The sequence below is a fragment of the Phoca vitulina genome, unplaced genomic scaffold (assembly GCF_004348235.1).
Source record: "Phoca vitulina isolate PV1807 unplaced genomic scaffold, GSC_HSeal_1.0 scaffold5, whole genome shotgun sequence".
In the NCBI taxonomy this organism is placed as follows: Eukaryota; Metazoa; Chordata; class Mammalia; order Carnivora; family Phocidae; genus Phoca; species Phoca vitulina.
In genome coordinates, this window is record NW_022589708.1 from 25,112,180 (window position 1) to 25,135,201 (window position 23,022).

Genomic DNA, 23,022 nt, shown 5'->3' on the forward strand with positions numbered 1-23,022 from the left:
CCAGGATGGACTGCATAGAGCTATAGCAACTTGACTCTGATCTTAAAATGGATACTTCATACCATGGAATCCTCTAAACTCCATCAATTTGGCAGGCCCTTGAACTTTCATAAGTTCTTAAGTTCCTAGACAACTAGGAGGAACATTACTCTAAGTATCTGGTACTGCACCTATGAATGTTATTACTGCACATTATTATTGATAATCTACTGACATTTACTTTAACCAATGGACTTTGAATCAGCCAAATAGGCAAATTAAAAGGAGATGTAGAAATCAGCACCCGTGCATCTCAAAAGATTTCAGTTGGCATGCTGACCTCTGCAATTCTCCCTACAAATGCGGCATTGTTTTTGGTTTACTATTGTGGCTAAAGGAAAGAGAGACTCAAACATGGTGCCTTCAATTTGAGTATTTTTACCATAATGTCTCTCACTCCATGGTTTAGGAAACCAAAATGAAATTCTGCCATGCAGCAAACATGTAAGTTTCAACTATTCATTTCAGAATTGAGGAATAATTTGACGAGAAAGCTATAGTCCTATTGAAACTACTTGGACTCAGACCAAGAATCCATTTACCAGATGACTGCCACAAATCTTTACATTGAATGAAAGACCATAGTAACTTTTGAGGTGACCAAAGGTCAGCTCACATTCAGAGTCTACGTCTAACAATTCCTAAAAAGGTTATTAGAATAACCATTACTGTGAACAAGTGAGTTTTCTGCTCAGCAGACCTCAACAGACCTAGAACTGTTCTTGCTACATATGTCAAGTGGTACTTTTAGAAGCTGAATTTCTATTTAATTTCTAGGTGCCCTGAGATCATTTAACCATTGTCATAAATCCTTGAGCTTAAAACACCTAATTAACTTTGTGCCAGTGTAGTTTAATTGTGGTAATTGCACTCATGCTGTCCCTGATGGTTTACTATTGCCAACTGGCCTCTACATCCCTAGGTTCTACTATTACCATGACATCAGGATGACTGTGTCTAGTGTATTATCTATCACCCCTAGTCAACACTGCTATATAGAGAGCTTTTCAAGGATTAGGGAGTCACTCCTCAAAAATACTGGTCTTAATATATGGTAATGGAAGGCCCTGCTGGGATGTATTCTTAGGGGCAGCTGAGCAATGTGCACTTAATTGATTCACTTGAACATTCCCATATTCCCATATTCTTAGCTCTTCAGACTACATTCACTGCAATATCACGAGGAAATTATGATGTTTTCATGTTATTAATGTCATCATTTAGTCTGCCTTTGAATAGCCCATCTAGTAGACTATTACTTCCTGTTAATCAAATCAAGACTTTAAAACTTAAATGCTTCTCAATATATTTGACCGAACCATCTTTGTTATTTTTCCTTTGCTCTATTACACTAGAATCACATCCACAATTTCTCCTAGTCTTATGCCAGTACAGATCATAGAAATCTTATCATTTTTTCAATGTCAAGGTGATTTTCTCTGGAATCAGGACTTGTACTTCTTTAGCAGGATTTTATTAGGTTTGATTTTCATTAGGGATGTGAAGGCAATGAAAGGAATAAAAGGTAATGTGGATACACCTAAGAAAAATTGACCTCAGCTTATGAAGATAATACCCTGAATGTAACCATTGAAATGTTGGCATGAGGAGATCAGATCCCTGGGTAAGAGTGGGAGGAAGGGAAATTTAGGAAAATTTGGAACTTCAAGGTCCTTAAACTCATTATTATTATAGGAGCTGAGAGACCTTTTCAAAGATTGTGGAAATATCTCTGGTTTCTCTGGATATTAATTGTATATTGATAACTCCTAAGTTTTTGTTCTCTGTTTGTTCTCTAGAACTGTGCAAAGAAATCAGATGAATCTACTATCTTTATAATCACTCTAGTTGCCATAGCAACTAAATACCACAATGACTTGTTCTCTGAATGTTATGCCTTCTACCTATAATTCATCCTAAGTAACCACTGGTAATAATTTGAGCAATTTTGAGACCTCTTATACTACAGATTAATCCTGTTTGCTCCAGTAATGCGGCTTGAATATGTGTTTGCCTTCAATGTTTGAACAACCCCACACAAATTCATGTTTCCTGGGTTATTTGTAATATCAATTTTTATATCAAATGCAATCACAATTGGATAAATATAGCACTATAAAATAATAATCATTACGAAGGATTAATTTACAAAGGTGTGACTGGGGTGAGGGTAAATGCAAGGATTAATGCACAAACCCAAAGCTAGCATAATTGGAGTCATCACTGCCTGCAAATCTGAAGGAACAAAGGGAAGGTGGAGTTACTAGAATTTAGAACAAGAGTGTAAAATAGGGTTACCTTGAGAGGGGCAGTGACCTTTTGCCCAAGGAACACAACAAATTCAAGTCAAACTCACAAGGGGAATTAGGGAAATAAATACTTGGATCCAACTGGAAGGCAGAGGGCACAGGAACACATTGAGAACAACTAATCATGGAGACTGCCTACTGAGGCAGAGGAAAGAAGGAAAAAGGTAGAGAATGAATCTAAAGAGCAGAGGGAAGGCATCCTGTATGCCTTTATAATATCTTTATTCAAAATAAATATAGCTGGAGCTGAATATAACTGAGATATCAGGGGAAAATTTAAAGGGCTAGAGTTAATGGTACTTGAAATAAGAATGCATGATTGGTATTTTTAAAAGGTCCTATTGGGATATCATTACAAATAAACATACAGATACACCATTTACACACGTGTGTGGGTACACACACACACACACACACACACACACACACTTTAGAAAAGAGGTATATTTAACACCCCCAACTAGGATCAGGGCCTGGAGTTGCAACAACATTTGCTGGACCCAAGAAACAGACCTTATTTCAACAGTAAAGATGTGATCACATTGTTTTTCTAAACCTATTTCCGCAGATTATCAATTGGTATTGATGGCCAATCATTTTCAGAAGCAAAGGATTGAGCAAAGACATGTTCTTGCAAGTAATACCGGAAATCATGGGAATATGGGAAATGTTTAAGCACATATATATTCCATTTCTAGAGCTTCTACACCACCTTCCTATGGGGCATGATTCTCCTCTTACCCTCACACACGACTCAACTCTTTTAGGGCATTTTTATTCATGGGAGTCTGTTATATCCCACTGTTATCTCGGGGCCAGCAACCATTTAAAACACTGGCAACCATTTAAAAACCTTAGGCTTAGTCGCTCTTTATTTAGGCTTAGTACTCTAAGTTTAGAATTTTATCTTTAAACAGATGGACATTTATTCACTCACAATATTTAATATAGCCATGAGTTACTCAATTCCATGAGTTACTCATTTTTAATTCCTGACTAGAGTTAAAAAAAATAATCATTCTGCTTTCAAGGCAGAACAAAGCATGTATTTGTTCAAAGTGTAAATTCTGGTAATTGCTTAATTAAGTCGAAACATTTGCTGAATATGTACATGGTGTCAGGCACTCTTCTTGCCAGTAATGATACAATAGTGACCAGTAGTGACCAAAACAGTTAAACAAACACCAAAATGGAGCATCCATTTTCATGGGTATCTCTATTCTGTCGAAATGCAAGAGCCTCTGTTATCAAAATGGATCCACACGCTTTGTCAGTTGTGTTATCTCACATGAAGAAGGTATACAAACAAGTAAGTGGGTGAGGGGATTGTGAGCAAGGGAAAAGAGGAGGCAACAGCGTAACTGAGCTTGTATGCAAAGGGAACAGAGAAATTACAGAAACAATATGTGATAACGGTAAGTGACTTGCAAATTTCAGTAAAATAGTTTTACAATAACCTATGTGCCCACACTCAGAAAGAAGTTAACATTTTGGTATATTCATTTTAATTTTTTTTGATATCTAGAGACATATATTTATGTATCTACATATACATACATAAGTAGATAGATATCTAATCATCCATATGTGCAATACAGATAAATACATTATTTTTCCAAAGTATGACATACTATGATATATCCCTTCATAATAGCATGTTATCTTGTAGCAATAGCTAATAAATGTTTTTATATATTCATCTATTATAAACTGTTCCGATTAATATACTTCATATATGCACATTTACTTCCAGGCTCCATTAGCTCCTTCAGCTGAATACCTAAAATTGAGAATGCATTTTGTAAACATTACATATGGTAAAACTGCCCACCATAGGTGGATTTTTGAGATACTTGTCAATATGGAAATAACTGGCATCTTTATACTTTTGACTTTTTTCCAATCAAGAAAAATTTATATTTCAATTTGCTCACTTTTTCTCATATGTTTCACAGATGTTTGTGAGTTTTGTTATATGTAGTTTCTTATAAAGCCCTGTTAAGATGTTTTCATAGATACTTTTCATGATTATACCCTTATTCTGAATACTCTAACAACACGGTATTAAACAACATCATAAGATGATTGCCTTATTTGGTATTAAGTATCCATTTATCAATTAATATTGTGAATTTCACTGATATATTTGACCTTAATCATTCACCTAGAGAGAAATGTATGTTAAATGTATATAAAAGCTTTTACCAGCCAGTTGAGTATACTAATTCACATCAACAGATGGCAAATAAGATGTCAGGATATGAACAAAGTGTACAGAAACTGCAATATTGACACTGCTCTAGACTTTACTTTCAAAATCGTACGGGAAAAATTACCTTTTAATTAATGCTCACCCTTACAGTGGATCTTTTATTGTTTTTCTAGATGCTTCTAGTTGTAGCATTGAATTTTCTGTGGGTCAGTGAGTTATCCTCAGAACATTATACCTACTTAAATGACATCAAGAAAACACTGATTAAGCACTTCCATTTGGTCTCTCAGTTGAGAGAATAACTTAGTACCAAACGTTTACTGAGCCCTTACCTGTGCTAAGCACTGTTATCAAGGGCTTTATCTTTTTTAGGCATCATTCCTTTTGGTGCTAAAACAATCCACTTTGGTGACACAGATCATAAGGCTCAGAAACTTAAGTAGCTTATTCCAAATCATACTTTCACTAAAGCAAAGTGGAAACCTGGCTTTTTTTATTCTAGTGCTTGTGCGTACACCTCTCTATTCCATTGTACATGTTTAATAATATGGCTTAAGGAAACAAAAGAAAATCTGTGTTTAGTAATGCAAATAATAAGTAAAATCTTACTTTTTCATGTCAGGACTGTACACTGCATAAGAGCAGAAATATTGTAATTTGAATGTCTTCATAGAACCTTGAACTGTACTTGGTACTTCTTACTGGCTAACTTGAATCACTGCTATAACCTTGCTCTCTCACATTGCAGGGATTTGCAGAAGCAATGCAGAGTTTTATTCAGAAGACTGGGGTTTGAATCTGTGTGTGTGTGTGTGTGTGTGTGTGTGTGTGTGTGTGTGTGCATGTGTCAATGATACACAATTGCATCCAGAAGTCCTGAGATGAAGCTACAGTCGTCATCATCTTCTAATTGTATGACCTTAGATGAATAATAATGCTTCCCAACCTTAACAATAAAATAATAACAATAAATCATTTAAAAGGGTCATTGAGAATATCAAAGGTGATGATGGAAAAGAAAGTGGTTTATAAAATGCAAACTAATCTACAATCACTTGTGATAATGATTATTACATCTTTGTTGTTTTAAATAGTTTAAAAATTGTAGCCAGGGAATCATCTCAAATGTGGCAGGAGATAAGTTTGTTAGGAACAAAAGGCCTTTGAAAAGGGAATGAGATGAGACTCTTCTGTAGGGAGTTTCCAGCAGTGCTAGAAGATAACATCTGTCTAATATTCATAAGAGTCATGCAGCCTGGCAAAGAAGAGCAAAATGAATGAGTTTGCTAATGAGCACTAATTAACCTGTTTGGGTGGAAAATTTGGTTTAATTCAGCGGATCTACCACATGCTGACAGACTGAATTTTAACACTAAGTGACTTTCACTAATTTAATTGATCAGTGTGAATCTCTAAGCATTTTTTGGATCATACGCATACAGATTCAATAACTAGCTACAACTCTAAAAATTTTTAGAGAGAAGATGTTTTATTGTTGCTTTAGTTATTGTTAATATATATTATAACAGCACTTTTACTTTTCAACTTTCAAGTAATACTTGTAATTCAAGTAATTCTTGGAGAAGGACAGTTGTCTGTGCTTCTATCCTTACAAAGATAAATTGTATTAGTGATTTAATACATGTTTTAGATGTTTTATACAGAAGACAAACACCTTTGGTACAAACATAATTTATTCAGCTTTGTGGGGTTTTTTTTATTATTATAAAAAAGACACTGAATGAATTTGATCTACTTGAACTTTGGTTTTGGGTTTTGCTGATTGCATATATGGATGCAGTTCAACATGCTTCTTTGTCTTCTGTATTTTCTGTAAATTGGCACCTGCATCCAGAGACTGAGTCAGTATTAGGTTTTATTCCCTTGACAAGACTCAAACTTTGACTGCTGGTGGTGTATGGTAGGACTGCAAGAGGTAAATAATATCAGATTGTTTCTAATTTGTGATGTAAGAGCCATTGATGCTTAGTATCTGTGTTGACATATTTAGTTTGCATCTGCTTAATCTATCTACTGTGTTGGTATTCTAGTTCTGTAATTACTTCTTTATTTACTAATTGATATTCTATTATAAAGAGATACTTCCTCTCATTTACTCTCTTATTACTCAATCCATTGCAACTACTGTCATAATTAAAGTTCAAAATGTTACATCTAATATGACTAAAGGGACTAATGAAAGCCTCTTATTATTGGCTCCTGTGTCCCTTCAGTATGTCCCTGGAAACATCTCTTGTGAAATGATCTAGCACCATGATCTAGCATCATCTTCTATATTTGCTTCCCTGGAAAATATACCTGGAATCAGCTATCTCTACAACTTCTGGTATCTTCCAGTGAGAAAAAGCATTTCAAGACTACAGCCTGCATGTTTAGATGCTCATTGCTATTGGATGGGTAGTTGTCTCCAGGCCTTTTCAAAACAACTCTCATGAGTTCATATGTGTAATTCCAACTCAAAGACAACAGTCTGTAATGAGTTTTACTAAAACTTATTCCTACTACATCTGTATCTTTCTTTCATACCAGCATTGCTGATTATGAAAGATACAGGGGATGATAAAATTAGATCATTCCATAATTACTATTTTTTTCCTCCCATTTAATGACCATTTAGTCAGAAGTCACAGATCCTGCATCAAAGTCTCTCTAGTATCTTTTGGTTATTTGAATCATATTCCTTGGTAAATTTCTCAGGAGGAGCTCACAGTCAAAGTTTGTACTCTTTTACTTAAAAGTTTTACTGGATATATAATTTTTGCCTTACATCTTCATACTAACACGGAAAATTACTATGAATACATTTGATGATAATATAATTTTTCTTTATTTTACAAGCATATGTCCTTTCTAGGTGCCCAAAGGATTTTTTTTCTTTATGCTACTGAAATATTAGCTTGTATGAGCCAATATTTTCAGGAGTGTGGTGTACTATTTTCAATAGTATTTTCAAATTTTTCAGGAAGTCCCCTTGAATTATAATAATTTGTACCTCTTGCAATCCCTTTAATTTTTTTTCTTCAGAGAATCCTATCATTTGCATGCTACTTATTAACCAAAGTAGTCATTTACTATCTTTAATATTTGCTGCTTTCTCTCAAATGATTTTTATCTCAATAACCTCTCTTTTCTAAAAAAAAAAAAAGGAAATATTTGTTTTACCTTTCAAATTAAGGATCTATTACTTATTCAGGTATGTTTTATGTACATTTTGCATGTAGTGTGATGTAGAAGTCAAAGACATTTTTTGTGTATCAAACGGAATACTACACAGCAGTGAGAAGGAATAATTTACAAAACAGATTTCAATGGTATCTAATGATGAAAATATTTTGGACTAATATCTTCCTTTTCTGTAAAACAACCACACTGTAATCAAACCTCCAGTGGATTATTTAGCAGAAAAACACCAAAGCTTTAGGATCATAACAAAACTGCTGCTCAGTTGAATGTAATTAGTTTGCTCAGTGGGTTCAAGAGACTCTGGTCATTGGAACCCTGAAGAACGTAAACTGATAAAGTATCTCCCATCTCCAATAAGTGTCTTACAAGATTTTCTTGGAAGTCTATCAAACTAGAACAGCACGGATTTGGAAAACTGACTACATAAAAGTATTTGTTTGATCAGTATTTATTATTTCTGTCATTTTTCATTGATTGTAACTCAGTCATGGGGCTAAAACCAAGACAGTCTGGGAAATATAGTCCAACAGGATGCCCAAGAATAAAAGGATGCAGATTTAGTGAATAGTCAATGTATAATTTTCTAGAGCTGCCAGAAAAATTATCATAAACTGGGTGACTTACAGAACAGAAATTTATTCTCTCACAGTTCTGAAGTCTAGAAGTCTGAAATCAAAATATCAGTAAGACTATGCTCATTCCAGAGCTCCAGAGAATATCTGTCTTTGCCCCTTCTAGTTTTTGGTAGGTGCTGGTAATTCTTGGCATTCCTTGGTGGGTGCCGGCATAAATCACATCTCTGCTCCTCTCCTCACATGGCCTTCTGTTCTGTGCATCTCTCTGTCTCAAATTTCCCTTTCCTTATAAGGACAATAGCCATTGGAATTAGGGCCCACACTAATCCAGCATGATAGTCCCTGTTTCCAAATAAATTCATATTCACAGGCATCACGGTTCAGAAATTCAACATATCTTTTGGGGGGACACAATTCAACCCACAATAGTATGATAATCACTGCCACACTGAATTGTGACTTTAACCTTGAAATCTTTTCTCATGAATAATCATAAATTCTCTTTTATTCAAAAGAAGATACCAAAGATATTATTTGAATAAAAATCTTCTCAGTTGTGAATATTCTGTTCAATATACTGGAGTTCCAATTTTATCTTTCTGTAAAGATCATATTGTCGCATTTTGCCATCTAACGATGACTACAGAGAATGTGATAAGTTCTTTTCCTTTCCCATTAATGCCCTGCCAGTAGTGTATGAGTATTTTCAGAAGTTTAAAATTAAAATAGAAATCAATAAAGCAGTATATTTTTCACTGATAAAATAATGATATCACCAAATTACATTTTGAAGTCTGGCATCACACCTTTGAGTTGAATTTTGGGTTTAAAAAAAGAAATTATTATTAACATTTCTGATAGCAATCATGAGTTTGGCTGGATAGTTGAGAAATAGTATTACTGAAACTGATTCCACTGGCAGGCGCTCACCGGGTATGATTTTCCACTGTTTAGAAATGAAACCTTAATTCTATGACACCATTCTTATAGTGCATAGCTTTTACTTACTCTCTAGATTAACAGGGCTAACCTTTTGCCTTTACTTCCAAAATGCATCCAGTCTTTTTTTTTTTTTTCTAGTCATAGGGCAGTTAGTGGAAAAATAAATAGCAGTCTTTAATGTGAGCATATATGAAGGTTTTCCAAGTGACCCACTGATAGCAAGATTTAAAGTAAATCAATTTCCAAATCCTCAATTTCTGTATATTGTATATGTTATGCATTATATCTTAAAATCAACATGCCAAAGAATAGATTAGTCTTCAAGACTTTATGGTGACTCTTTTCTCACTTCTCCTTCTACAAATAAGCATCTCCTATTTTACAAAACAAAATTCTCAACTCTTCTAAATCTCACTGATGTGCACTGTACCTGGTGGACCGCAAAACAAGAACATTTGTCATGTTTAACAAGTTACAGTATTAATTCATAGGATAAACATCATCTATTTCCATTTCCTGTATTTTCCAGCCTTTTGTTGCTTTTAAAAATGCTGGAGGATGATATAATCCAATTGTAAACTGATAGATAATTTTTAAAAATCATCATTCACTATACAATTTTTGTCTAGGGTTTGAAAAGTGTTCAAAGAAACAAGTGGCATTGTTATAAGAAAATATCTTTCATTCTTATGGTCTTATTTATTTCAGCAAAGGTTTCCATGATTTATAGGTATGGAAACTAAAAATGAAGAATTGCATTCATATTGAAAACTATCTCATTCTAAAACTTAACGACTATTATTTATAGAGTCTAAAATTAAAGAAAAATACATAGGCACAATAAGGCAAACCTGAAACTTCCATCTAATAAGGGTGTGGGTTGCAAATAAGAAAGAGGGATGTCGATTTTTCATGTTAATTTGGCAGGCTGCATCAATATAACCTGGTCTAGATTTATCATCTATAAAGTTGAGATGATGCTTATATTAATAAGCCATCATTGAAAATTGTGGAATAAAAAATTCCAAACATCTACCCCTCTATAAAAGCAATAGAAAAAAAAAACTGGCAAAAGTATGGGCAGCAAGCTTTATAACTCTGGAAACCAATCAGTCGTGTACAGCAACCATATGAACAATTATTCAAGAAAAAACAGTTGAATCTTGGGGAATAAAACCCAGTACGTTTTGTGGCATTTTAACTTACCATAGCCCATTGCCTACTCCTCAGCTCAGTGGTGACCTTGGAAGTTCTGCCTGCATTTCCCAGCAACAGTACCAGAAGGAACACAACAGATTTCATTTTCAAAGAACTGTAATTATTTGTTTTGTCTGGGGGTTCCCTGGAAGACTGGCTCAAAACGATTCCCTTTATCTTGACTAAGTTGCACAAGCCCAGTGCTGAAGCTGCTATTCAGAGTATGTTTGAAGAAAAGAAAACATGTAGTGCAAATGTTTTAGTCAGTTTCATTTGAGGCAATGGATCAAATTTCAAGCTAACAACAGAATAAACAAGAAGCTGGAAGAATGAAATGTTTCACGGAATAAGGGCTTTGAAAAGCTCTGACATATTCCTAGGAATGTATAAGGCCAGGTACATGTCTAGGATTGTGTGCATGCTCAAGACAGTCTTGAGGAAGCCCTAATCCCTCACCTCTGGCTGACCTTGAGGCTATATGAGAGCAGGAACTGAAGGATAAGGCAGAGGTGTAAATGGCCTGGCTGTGTGTGGAAGGCATGCACACACACACACACACACACACACACACACAGAGCCACTCTGCAGAGGCTGGGAGATATTTCTTTTGTTCCAAGTATTTAAGCATTTGGCCTGTCTGATCATTAGAAGGCCACTAAACAAATGGAAGCAAGATTTCTTTAGCCACATGCAACAAAGAACAGAGACTTTACAAAATTAGTTCAGAAAAATCATTAAACAGATAAAATAACTACAACAGGAGAGAGATAATCTGACTTCGCCACATTATAATTTTCAAAATGAGCATTTTTCAAAAGATGTACAAGACATGAAAGAAATCAGAAAATATGGCCCAGACACTAGAAAAAGTCTAAAGAAATAAAAGTGTCCTTGAGGAATCACAGATGTTAGACTTAGTTTTCAAATACTTTAAATCAGCCATTTTATTTTTTCATTTCTTTTTTTATTATGTTATGTTAATCACCATACATTACATCATTAGTTTTTGATGTAGTATATATTCAAATAGCTGATGAAAACCTTGTCTAAAGAAGAAATAGAATGCATGTCTCGATAGTTTATTATGAATTATGGATAATTAATTATGCCTCACCAAATAGAGTAAAGAGATAAAAATTATAAAAAAGAACCAAATAGAAATTCTGGATTTGAAAAGTATAAGAACTAAGCTTTGCAAAAAAAAAAAAAAAATTAGAGCAGCTCAATAGCACATTCGAGCAGATTAAGGCAGAAGAATCATCAAATTTGAAAATAGGTCAGTCAGGATTACCCAGTCTAAGAAAAAAAATATTTAAGAAAAATGGACAGAACCTAAGGGACTTATGAAATTCTATCAAGTATGCTAGTATATGATTAGCTCTACTCCTCAAATATGATGAAAAACATTAGTATACACATCCAAGAAGCTGAAAAAAATCTAAGTAGGAAAAGCTCATGTATCTGTACAGAGACATATCATAATCAGATTGTAGAATGACAGAGAATCTGGAAAGCAGCAAGAAAGAAGTTATTCATCACACACAAAGGACCCAAATAAGACTGACAGCTAACTTCTCATCAAAGTCATGTAGGTCAATAGGCAGACAATGTGCAGAAAGAAAACTGTCAACCAATAACTCTTCATCTGGCAAAATCATTCCTCAAATATGAAGGAGGTAATCCCCTCCCCTTTGAATATGGGTAGAACCTGTGAATATGATAGGTTACACTATACTGTACGGTTGACTTTAATAAAGAAAGATTATCAGAGGGCACCTACCCTATTCACAAGAGTTCCTTAAGAGCACAGAATTTTCTCCAGGTGGTTGCAGAAGGGACATCAGAGACATTCAAATCATGAATAAAGGTTTGATGTCATGCATGTTCTCCACTGCTGAGAAGGAGAAGGCCATGTGATGAGGACCTGAGTGCAGGTGCTAGGAATGGAGAGTGCTTCCTGGCCAAGAGCTAGCAACAAAATGAGTACTACAGTCCTACAACTGCAAGGAATTGAATTCTTCCAACAACGCAGTGAGCTCATAAATGGACCTTTCCAGTTGGGAGCCTGCAGATAATTACACAGACCGGCAACATCTTGATTTCAGCATTATGTGACCCTGAGCAGAGGACCCAGATAAAGCATGCCAAAATTCTAACACATGGAATATGTGAGATAATAAATTTGGGTTATTTTCAACTGCTAAATTTGTGGTATTTGTTATACAACAATAGAAAACAAATACACCCTGTGTCACACCTTCTTGTCATTAGCTCATTGAAACTGATGGAGCTGTTAGCTCACTGAACTCCATGACATGGGTTCCTCATGTGATGCTCTGACCCAAACATGGACGGACACAAGACCGTCCTTGGTTCTTAGCAAAGCTGAGACTGCCTGGAACATAATTTCTTTCTTCTTTTATTTATTAATCTGTAGGGGACAGATTTTTAATGACCCAACTTATTTGTAAATAGGTAATACATATGGGTCACAAATCAAAATATTTAACAAGATATACTGTGAAAACTTCCCAGCCATTGTTACCCTCATCTACACTGTTTTAACTTGTCCTTCTCCACAGGTAACCACTGCAATTAATTTCTTGATATTCTTCTAAAGTTATTCCAATGCATATCTGTAGAAAAGACTGTTAATCACTGACAATATTCATTCTCCCTTTCTTAAATAATACTGGAATTTTTTTTTTTTTTTTTAAAGATTTTATTTATTTATTTGAGAGAGAGAGTGAGAGAGAGAGAGAGCACAAGAGGGGGGAGCGGGAAGAGGGAGAAGCAGACTCCCTGCTGAGCAGGGAGCCCGATGCGGGACTCGATCCCGGGACTCCAGGATCATGACCTGAGCCGAAGGCAGTCGCTTAACCAACTGAGCCACCCAGGCGCCCAATACTGGAATTTTTGGTTGGGCACATGGCTATCGCTGAGCTGGAAAAATCTCCTCTCCTAGGAGGGGAAAACTTATGTTCTCTTTGCTAAGGGAACATTACATCAAAAACTAATGATGTACTGTATGGTGACTAACATAAAATAAAATTAAATTAAATTAAAATAAAATAAATCTAAAAACAAAACAAAACAAAAAAAACAAAAACAAAAATAAAATACCATGAATCCACACATATATAAAATCATGACTAATTAAGTAAATATCCTGTGCAGAATTCCAAATAATTTATAGATTCTCCTCTCTCAAGGAGATTGAACATAACTCCCCTTTCTTAAGTGTAGGCTGCATCCATGACTTTCTTCCAAAGACTAAGTTATAGAAAACAGAACAAAAGAGTAGTTTTACAGTGGAGATTCCTGGCAAACACTATTTCAATCAAGTGATCAAGTTTAAAATGTAGTTATGTCATGTTGATACAACGTACTGTTGATATTATATGATAAGAATGACACTTCTCTGTAGTCTTCCTGACTTCCAAAAGATAACCACAGCAAAATCAAGAGACTCAAATCACAATTGATGGACATTATACAGTATTCATCAAAACTGTCAAAGTCATCAAAAATGAGAAAGTCTAAAAACCTGTTACAGTCAAGAGGAGCCTAAGAATATGTGATAATTAAATATCTGTATGTATTTTGTGCGTGTGTGTGCATGTGTGAAAGTATACATATATAATCACTGTAATAGTGTTCTTACAGTAACCCTTTCATTTACAGTTGGTGACTGTGTATATCTGTGTATATTGGCAATATATAGCATAACAGAAAATTTGAAAAATGAAGTAAATTCCTCACAGTATATACATATTTTGGTTTTATCTGAATTCACACATTGTTTTCCATCTCTTTAGTCAGTAAGAAATTATCTGGCAATTTAAAACAACATCTCTGCCTACATAGTGTGAAAGTTTGAATTATATGACTGCATATTCACCATCTGTTTAAATCATATTTTCATAATGTTCAAAAGATGCTTGAAATATTCCATTTATCTCCATCACACCATTATTAAACAAAAAACCTAATAGCAGGTATAATAAAATTTGTCCACCTCATTTTTTTGTCTTTTTTATCTTTACCTGTCAGAGAAGATGAAAATAGGGAGGACAGAAGGGAAGGAAGGAAGAGAAAGGAAGGAAGGAGAGAAGAGGAGGGGAGGGAAGGAAGGAAGGAAGGAAGAAAGGAAGGAGAGAGGTGGGGAGAAGGGAAAGAGAGAGTGAGGGAGAAAGGAAGGAAAGGAGGTAAGGAGAAAGAAAGGAAGGGAGGAAAAGAAAAAAAAAATCATGTTTTCCTACCCAAGTCTTCTAAACACTGGCATTCCCTTTATATCTGCTGTGTTATTATAAAAATATGTCAATAAATTCTTTACATTTGTTAAAAAGAAAATGAGATACTGTCATAAAGGTGATGTGTATGGAGCCATTTGACAGATTTTTTCCCCCACAGGGAGTTAAATGGTGATATCTTATGTACAATACAGGTTACTTGTGAAGATGACATTAAAATGTTAAACATTCAAACCAACAAAGTAAATAAGTCACAAAATTTTAATAACTCCATGGTACAGTGTTCTCAAGATAATTTATAGATAAAAGAGTATTTTCTCAATTTCTTGCTTTCTTCATGCCTGAATCCTTTAAGTTTCTGCCACTAATTATAACAGTTATAAAGCCTGTTGACTTTAAATGTACCTGAACACTCTGATCTTCACACAGACAAAAGTAAAACAAATTGTAAGTACTTCTCCTTCTTGCCTGATCTATCAAAGTCAAACAATAACTGTCAAAAATCAATCCCCATTGATACAACTAATCTTTGTATGATTAATTGCTTCTAAGTCATTGAATACATTTATGTTCCTAAGTCATCATTAAAATAGAAATTTTATAACAGGAAAAATTGACCCACCCTTTTATGTCTTAATTAGAATCTTAGTATATTTTGAAAAATATATTAAATGCTATAGGTGAAAGGAGAGAGAGCTTGTATGGATATCTAAAACATAATTGATGGTCATTTTGTTCCATGAAAATAGGTGCTTCGTCAGAAATATTCTACAAGGTCACATAGTTAATGTTAATTCTGACAGAAAAACATGTTTCTGGACTGCCAGTCTAATGTTCTATCCACCGTATTAAACTGCCATTGTATTATTTGCATTACTATTCCCACATTAGATTTCATTGTATCACATTTTCTGATTGTATATTTCTTAGGAGGAAAAAGAACGTGTGGATTATCTGTCTGCCCAAATACCAATTTAGTTATGTGTCTTTCTAGGAAATGACAAATCAAGGTTTTGGAATGGAGAATAACTATCTAAAATCAAGTCTTGTGACATACATTACATTGCTGGCTTTGTAATATATGGTTTGAAATATAATAAAACATGATTTTATAATCGGCATATGTAAATTTCCATCATAACAACTGTTAAGATTATAGCCATGCTTTTGATAGAATGTATTTGTATCTTTATCATCCTGCATGTATTGAGAATCCAAGTACTCTATACTGGTGTCCCCTTCCCTGTCATTTTTCGGTGATTTAGCCCATCAATCTCTCCTATAGCAGCTATGATCTCTGTCACACATGCTGCCTTTCTGATTTTCTGACATGCATCTTATTTTACCTGTCTGCAGTGCACTATATGCCTTATTTTCTGATACGTCAATAAAAGAGGTTAACTTCAATAATTATCTCTAACAAACTAATAAGTATATTTCTATATGTAGACACTATGTCAGTTTCACAAAACAACATTTGCACAATATAGCTTTTATTTCATGCAAGTGTGTTCACACTAGAATAAATAATGTCTGTTGAATATATTAAGAGAGAGCAGTTGTGTAAGATTTAAGTGTCTGGGGAATATCAATAGGTAAGAATCAAATGAGAATTTTCAATGATTCTATTTTTAAGTGTATTTTAAACACAAAATCTTTATAAAGAAAAGATAATTTCTCCAGTTATTTTTTCCAGTCATGGAAATTTTGGTACTTCAATAAAAAATAAAAATGAAATTGATACTTTTTTCTTTCTATCCAATGGTTATTTTCTTTCTCTGATTTTCTGTCTAACAATATTACACAGAACTACTGAATTGGAAATATTGTTTGATTTAACCCTTGAGGAAAGAAAAACAAGATACAATAAGTACAAGAGAAACTCAGTATATACTGAAAGCAATTCTAAAGTGATGTATTTTTATAGTATTTTTTTCAAATACATTTTCACTATTGGGTAATCAGATGTTTTCTAAAGAAATAGGTGAAATTAAAGGCATAGAGTCTCAAAAATAGCAGTTTTTAAAAACAGATGTCTAGAGAACTAAGACCTCATCTTACCTCACATCAATTTTCATATTAGAACTGATATCCTATTATTCAAATAACTAATATATATTCATTGAATTGCCTTACTGTGGCTAGCACCATGGGAAGCTACAAATATGCTAGAACATAATTTCTGAAGTCATGTTCTAATAACTTTTATATCCTATAATCTTACTATTAAATTCTTATGAGTACTTCATCAGCAAGTACAATATGTACTCAAATTAAAGGTTATTAATAAGGTTTTTATTGACAATAATCAAATATTCAGTATTATATAAGAAATAAGATATTTAAAGGCGAAGTTGCATTATCTAGCACAGTTGGAAATGTGGTTTCTGTTAATTACATGGTTAAAGGAATGGTGTTGATTTGCCACACTGGGATTTAGTGATTTAAGATCATACAGTCTTGATGGATACAAAGCCTAAACCTTGTCATTAGCCTGACCATAGCTGATGCAGATTTGAGAATTGTATTTACAGTGTGAATATATTTAAAAATAAATTACAATAGCAAAAATACTCCATTCCTTTTCACAGTCTGATATTTTGCAGATGAAAATCCATTTTATTAGATGGTAACATTTAAAAATATTATTTTAATAATAAAATGAATGCTTGCCTCTTTTGTGATCACATATTCATGATGTTTTGTAATCTTAGTATTTCATGAAATGAGAATATAAATCCTAACTCCAGGTAAAATAATATACTTTCTATAACATATTTAGTGGCATCTATTTAGCTTTGTCTTCCATCACAGATGTTTATAGTTATATGTCTTTCTATAATTTTTGAATAAAAATAAAAGCCACACATTATATTACATAAAATATTCTATATTTTAGGATATATTCATATAAAAATAAAAGGGTTATAAATTTATAATTGCAGTAGTATTTATTAAGTATCAAATAGATAAATGAAGGTCAAAACTATTATTTCCTTTCCATAGCTAAGAGACAAAATGTGATTAATTGTTTAGGAATGTCTAATCATAGAAAAATAGGTATATAATATTATCCATTAATTTTTCAGAATCAATGCTTTTTTAAATATATCCTATCTTGAAATAGTTTCAACACTATATATCACGTCCAGGAAATTCCATTTTGTCTACTCACTTCACTTTAGCTTTGGTGTCATTTAAAGCCATCTTTTTTTCTCTTATACTTTCAGTCTAAATCAGTTATATTATTTCCATCAATTGAACCAGTTGCCAAAGTCAATTATAGAGTCAATGTAATAAATTCAATCTAAGAATTAATTAGCAACTTTCTTCTCACTAGTCACTTAGTTAAAAATGATACAATTAGTTTTTGTGTTGACATAATATTTTTCCAGAGACTACGCTAGAATACATACTTGATCTAAACTAAAATACTTAAATACTTAAACATGGACTCTGAAAATCTAAATAAAGAGCTTCAAGGTTAATTCCATTTCTCATTAAAGTTCTGACTTAAGTAGGGTTTGAGACCACAACAGTTTCCTCTATTAACCACTCCAGGAATATATTCAGGGTCAGGTTTCCAAAAGAGCCAATGCTATTTCTGAACACTAGTAATACCACACAAGAAAAAATAAAAAATTGGACGGTATATAAAATTTTAAAAAGGAGGGCACAACATAGTCTAGAATAAATCCATACCAACTTTCTCCTTCTGTCTGCCCCCTCATGATATCATTAGGAATAGAAAAATATTGCAAACTTAGCTATGTTCTCGATATCATTCGCTGTGTTCGTAAACCAAGTTTTGTTGTGTTGAAAGGTAAACATAAAGACCCATTTCTTAGATATTCCCTTAGGTTTTCCAAAAATTGCATGTAATACACACTTTTTAAAAGGTTGCTTTCTCATCCAGCAATACATAATGGAAATACGCCCTTGTCCTATTAATTATAGTGGCTAGTAATAAACTAGTCTGCTGAATGACTGTAATAGTCCATGGAATATAAGTAGCATATTTTATCAACTTTTTCCATATTGACTCTATTTTTTGACTTTATGAAAAAAATTTTCAATCAATTCTCCTATGTATGAATCTAGTTTAAAAAACAACTTGCTATACATTACATTGTCTGGAATGAAAATGGTGAGTTGTTTTATTATTAATAGTGATATATTTTCCACATTGCTTTCTAAAACAGATACTAACTCTTCACAGTTCACCCAGCAATGTATAAGAGCACACTTCTCCTTTCACTCTTGCCAAAAATAGGTATTATGCAGAAGTACATTATAATGTTACTTCTATCAAGTAATATATCATTGCTCCTCTAGTTTCTATCCCTAGTATCAGTAAATTTGACTATGATTCCATGCTTGTGTTGGCTATTTGGATTTCTTTACAATAAAATTCCTCTCCATGTACCTTGTCCAATTCTCTGTTGGATTTAGTTATTTTTTTCTTGTTAGTATTTAAGTGTTCTTTGTGGAGTGTAAATGCCAAAACTTTGTCATCCTTATAACAACAGAACTTTCGCATTGATCTCTTGACTTTTTAATGTATACACTGAGTTTTAAATTACATGTATTTCTTATTTATAGTTAACATCCTAATTAATCAATATAATGGCTCTTTCATCCCTTCTGCCACTCTTTCTACATACTTTGAAAATAATAGAGAAAACATGTCCTTTTCCAAGATCATTTCACACCAATAGCTATAATGCTTACCACATATCCTGCAAGCTTGACTATTTGTTCACTCCAGGAATATATCTGAAGGTCAAACAGATGTTGACTCTAATTGAACCTGTCATTAGATAGATTAGGCCATTTTCTGCATGAGATAAGAAAAATAAATTATTAAATGTGTCTCTGATTACTGTTTTTTTCCATCAATCACAAAAATGTCTTAGCCATCTGAAATTACTCTATCCTCAATCTAGAGAATAGCTCTAAGAGTCTCAGTGCATGAAATTCTGGTCTCCTCGATCAACCTGCTTCTTCATTTTCAAAAGGTCAATTGAATGATCTCAAAGATAATACAAATGTATTAAAAGAATATCAATTAACATAAAATTTTTGAGAGTATGTTTAAATTATTTTTATGACCAAACATAAGTTTGCTAAAATATACATGATTATTATTTCTCACAGAAAGGCCCATGTTAATAGCATTTAGTTATTCATTTTCTATATTTGCATAATAAAATTCAAATTTTTACAGTTGGTTTTTATAAACATTGCTGATTATTATTTGGCCAAATATATCTAAAAGGTACATAGTTGTGTTTCCAATAAAGAAATACAGGCATAATGTAAAAATACATAATGTATCAACACATCCCACCATGAGTGGGATGACATGTTTAGGATAGAATTGTACATGAAAATTTATCTTGTCATACACAGTTCCCCACTGAGAAGTATTATAAAATATGTTATTTACATTAAATTGGGAAATACTGAAATCCAGGAAAATGATACAGAATCTTAAGCTATAAAGAAAATATATTTAAATATGATATGATATATTATTTGCCATATTCAGATAAAAGCAGTATTATGGGTAGGAAGTAAGAATGGCTGAATGTCTTAATGTATATACACAAAATATATACAGTCATATTATATGTACACATCTAATGTATATTATCTATACCACATATAACATTTTATACATATTAATTTATCTATTAGTTAATATATTATTAATATAGTTTATAATAATAAATAAAACATATTATTCACATATAAATTAATATATGGTTATTAAGAATTATTTAATTATTAATTTTAAATATTATATGAATTATATCATAATTTTATTATATATTAATGACATCTAGTACATCTTATGTATATTAGATACTATATATAATAAAATATGTTAAATTTATTGCTTAAATGTAGTAATTTCAGGTATAAAGTAAAAACTGAATATAAATCAGAGTATTTTAAGATTTATACTAATTATTTATTGAGTTTCATTAATGTGATAATATTAATAAGAGACAAAATGTTATCCAAAATGACTTTCAGTCATGAACATATATGACACATGAGAATATATGGCATTTTTCTATTAAAGTATAACAATTTTCTTTTTAATCTAACAGATTAGTTTTGAAAATTCATGTGAAAAAATAAAAATTAGTGAATTATTTAATGGCTCCTTATTATAAAAACAATTCTTATGGAGAATCTAAAATAATGAAAATGAATTCATCTAAAGATCTAACATTTTACATGATCTTTATTTGAGGAAATTTGGAATAAATGACATAACTGTTTCATAACGGTTCAGGGCATGTTCATTTTCAAAGAAAATGTACAATGCAAATATTGTGTCCAGTACCCTTCTAACTACTTAGTAGCTATAAAAATGGACATTTTACCTGCTTCATAATTAGGTTTTATCAAAAAGTAATTATATCTAGAATAGGTACCATAAAAAAGGCTCTTAACTATAGAGGACAAACTGAGGGTTGCTGGAGGGGAGAGATGGATGGGAGGTTGGGCTGGATGGGGGAATGGGCATAACAGAGGGCCGTTGTTGTGATGGAGGATGGGCATTAAGGAGGGCAGTTGTGAGTGTTGTAAGTGATGAACCCTAAATTCTACTCCTGAAACTAATATAACACTGTATGTTAACTAACTGGAATTTAAATAAAAACTTGAAACTAAATAAAATAAAATAAAAGTTTATTCTAGTTTTTCACAAAAGCGGATACTCTTATTTAAAAAAATACAAACAGAATACTTCAAAACCAGTAAAATATTTCTTGCAGATATCTGGACCAGAAACAAAGTAGAGGACATTGGTGGCACTCTGGAAACAGTTCTTTCAAAGGGATAGTGAAAAGACAGGTGAAAACAGCTAATGCCAGTGCCAGTCAAGTTTAATCTTATGCAAGCAGAATTTAATCGGATCAATGCATTATGATTCAGAAACCATCTCTCAGGTAAATTCTCTAAATTAAAATTAAATTGAGATGCTCAAATGGACTTTTGGTGATGATAATTACATTCTATATGCATATTTAGCTTTCAATACACAGATATATTTTTCCATAAATACAAATGCTTTTACATATCATGTATGTTGAAGCCATTTTTGAAGGACTATAAGCATCTGAGAATCAAAGTTTGGTTACATGCATACATACATATTGCTCAGATTTTATATATGCCTAAATTTATTGAGTACTTATTACTGACATCATGCTGTGTCTTTGCGTCCATTTATCACAGCTAGCCCACATTACTATATTCTATTTATTTTTATTTAAACAGATGAGGAGGCTATGGCTCAGGGAGTTGAACTTTCCCAGTTTCACATAGCTTGTAAGACCCAGGATAAGAATCTAAATTCTTCCGTCTACCTTCAACAAAAAGCTGTTCTGGACTTTTTCTTTGCCAAGAAAACCCCAAAAGCTAAATTAAAAAGAGGATATAAAAAGTCACTGAAAGGAGACTTGACGATTTTAATGCAGCATTTTTTCCCCTTACTGTCCCAAATAGAAAATCTTGCACACATCCATTTATGTACCTTACAGAAAAATCTGTAGACAACTACTTCTCATTGGTGATGATATATCTATAACAAGATAATTTACTATTTAAATGAAAGCTTCCATGTATTTTTTTCTCAACTCTGATCCAAAATACAGATAGATAAATAAATTCCCTGTATATGAATCAGAAGAATATTGTTAAAATTCCCATACTACCCAAAACAATCTACAGTTTCAATGCAATCCCTATGAAAATTCCAATGGCATATTTTATAGAACCAGAAAAAAGAATCCTAAAATTTGTAGAGAACCACAAAAGACCGCATTAACCTAAGCAATCTTGAGAAAGAACAAAGCTAGAGGTATCACATTCCCTGATTTTAAACTATACTACAATATATAACAATCAAAACAGGAGGGCACTGGCGCAAAACAAACACATAGGTCAACAGAATGGAACAGAAAGCCCAGAAAAGAATCCTGCACATATATGCTCAATTCATCTATGATAAAGAAGGCAAGGATATATAATGGGGAAAAGAGTCTGTTCACGGTTCAATGGTGCTGGGAAAACTGCACAGGTATATACAAAAGAATGAAGCTGAACCAGCACATTATACAATATACAAAAATAAATTTAAAAAATGGATTAAAGGGGTGCCTTGGTGGCTCAGTCAGTTAAGCATCTGCCTTCGGCTCAGACCATGATCTCAGGGTCCTGGGATTGAGTCCCACATCAGACTCTCTGCCTAGCAGGGAGTCTGCTTCTCCCTC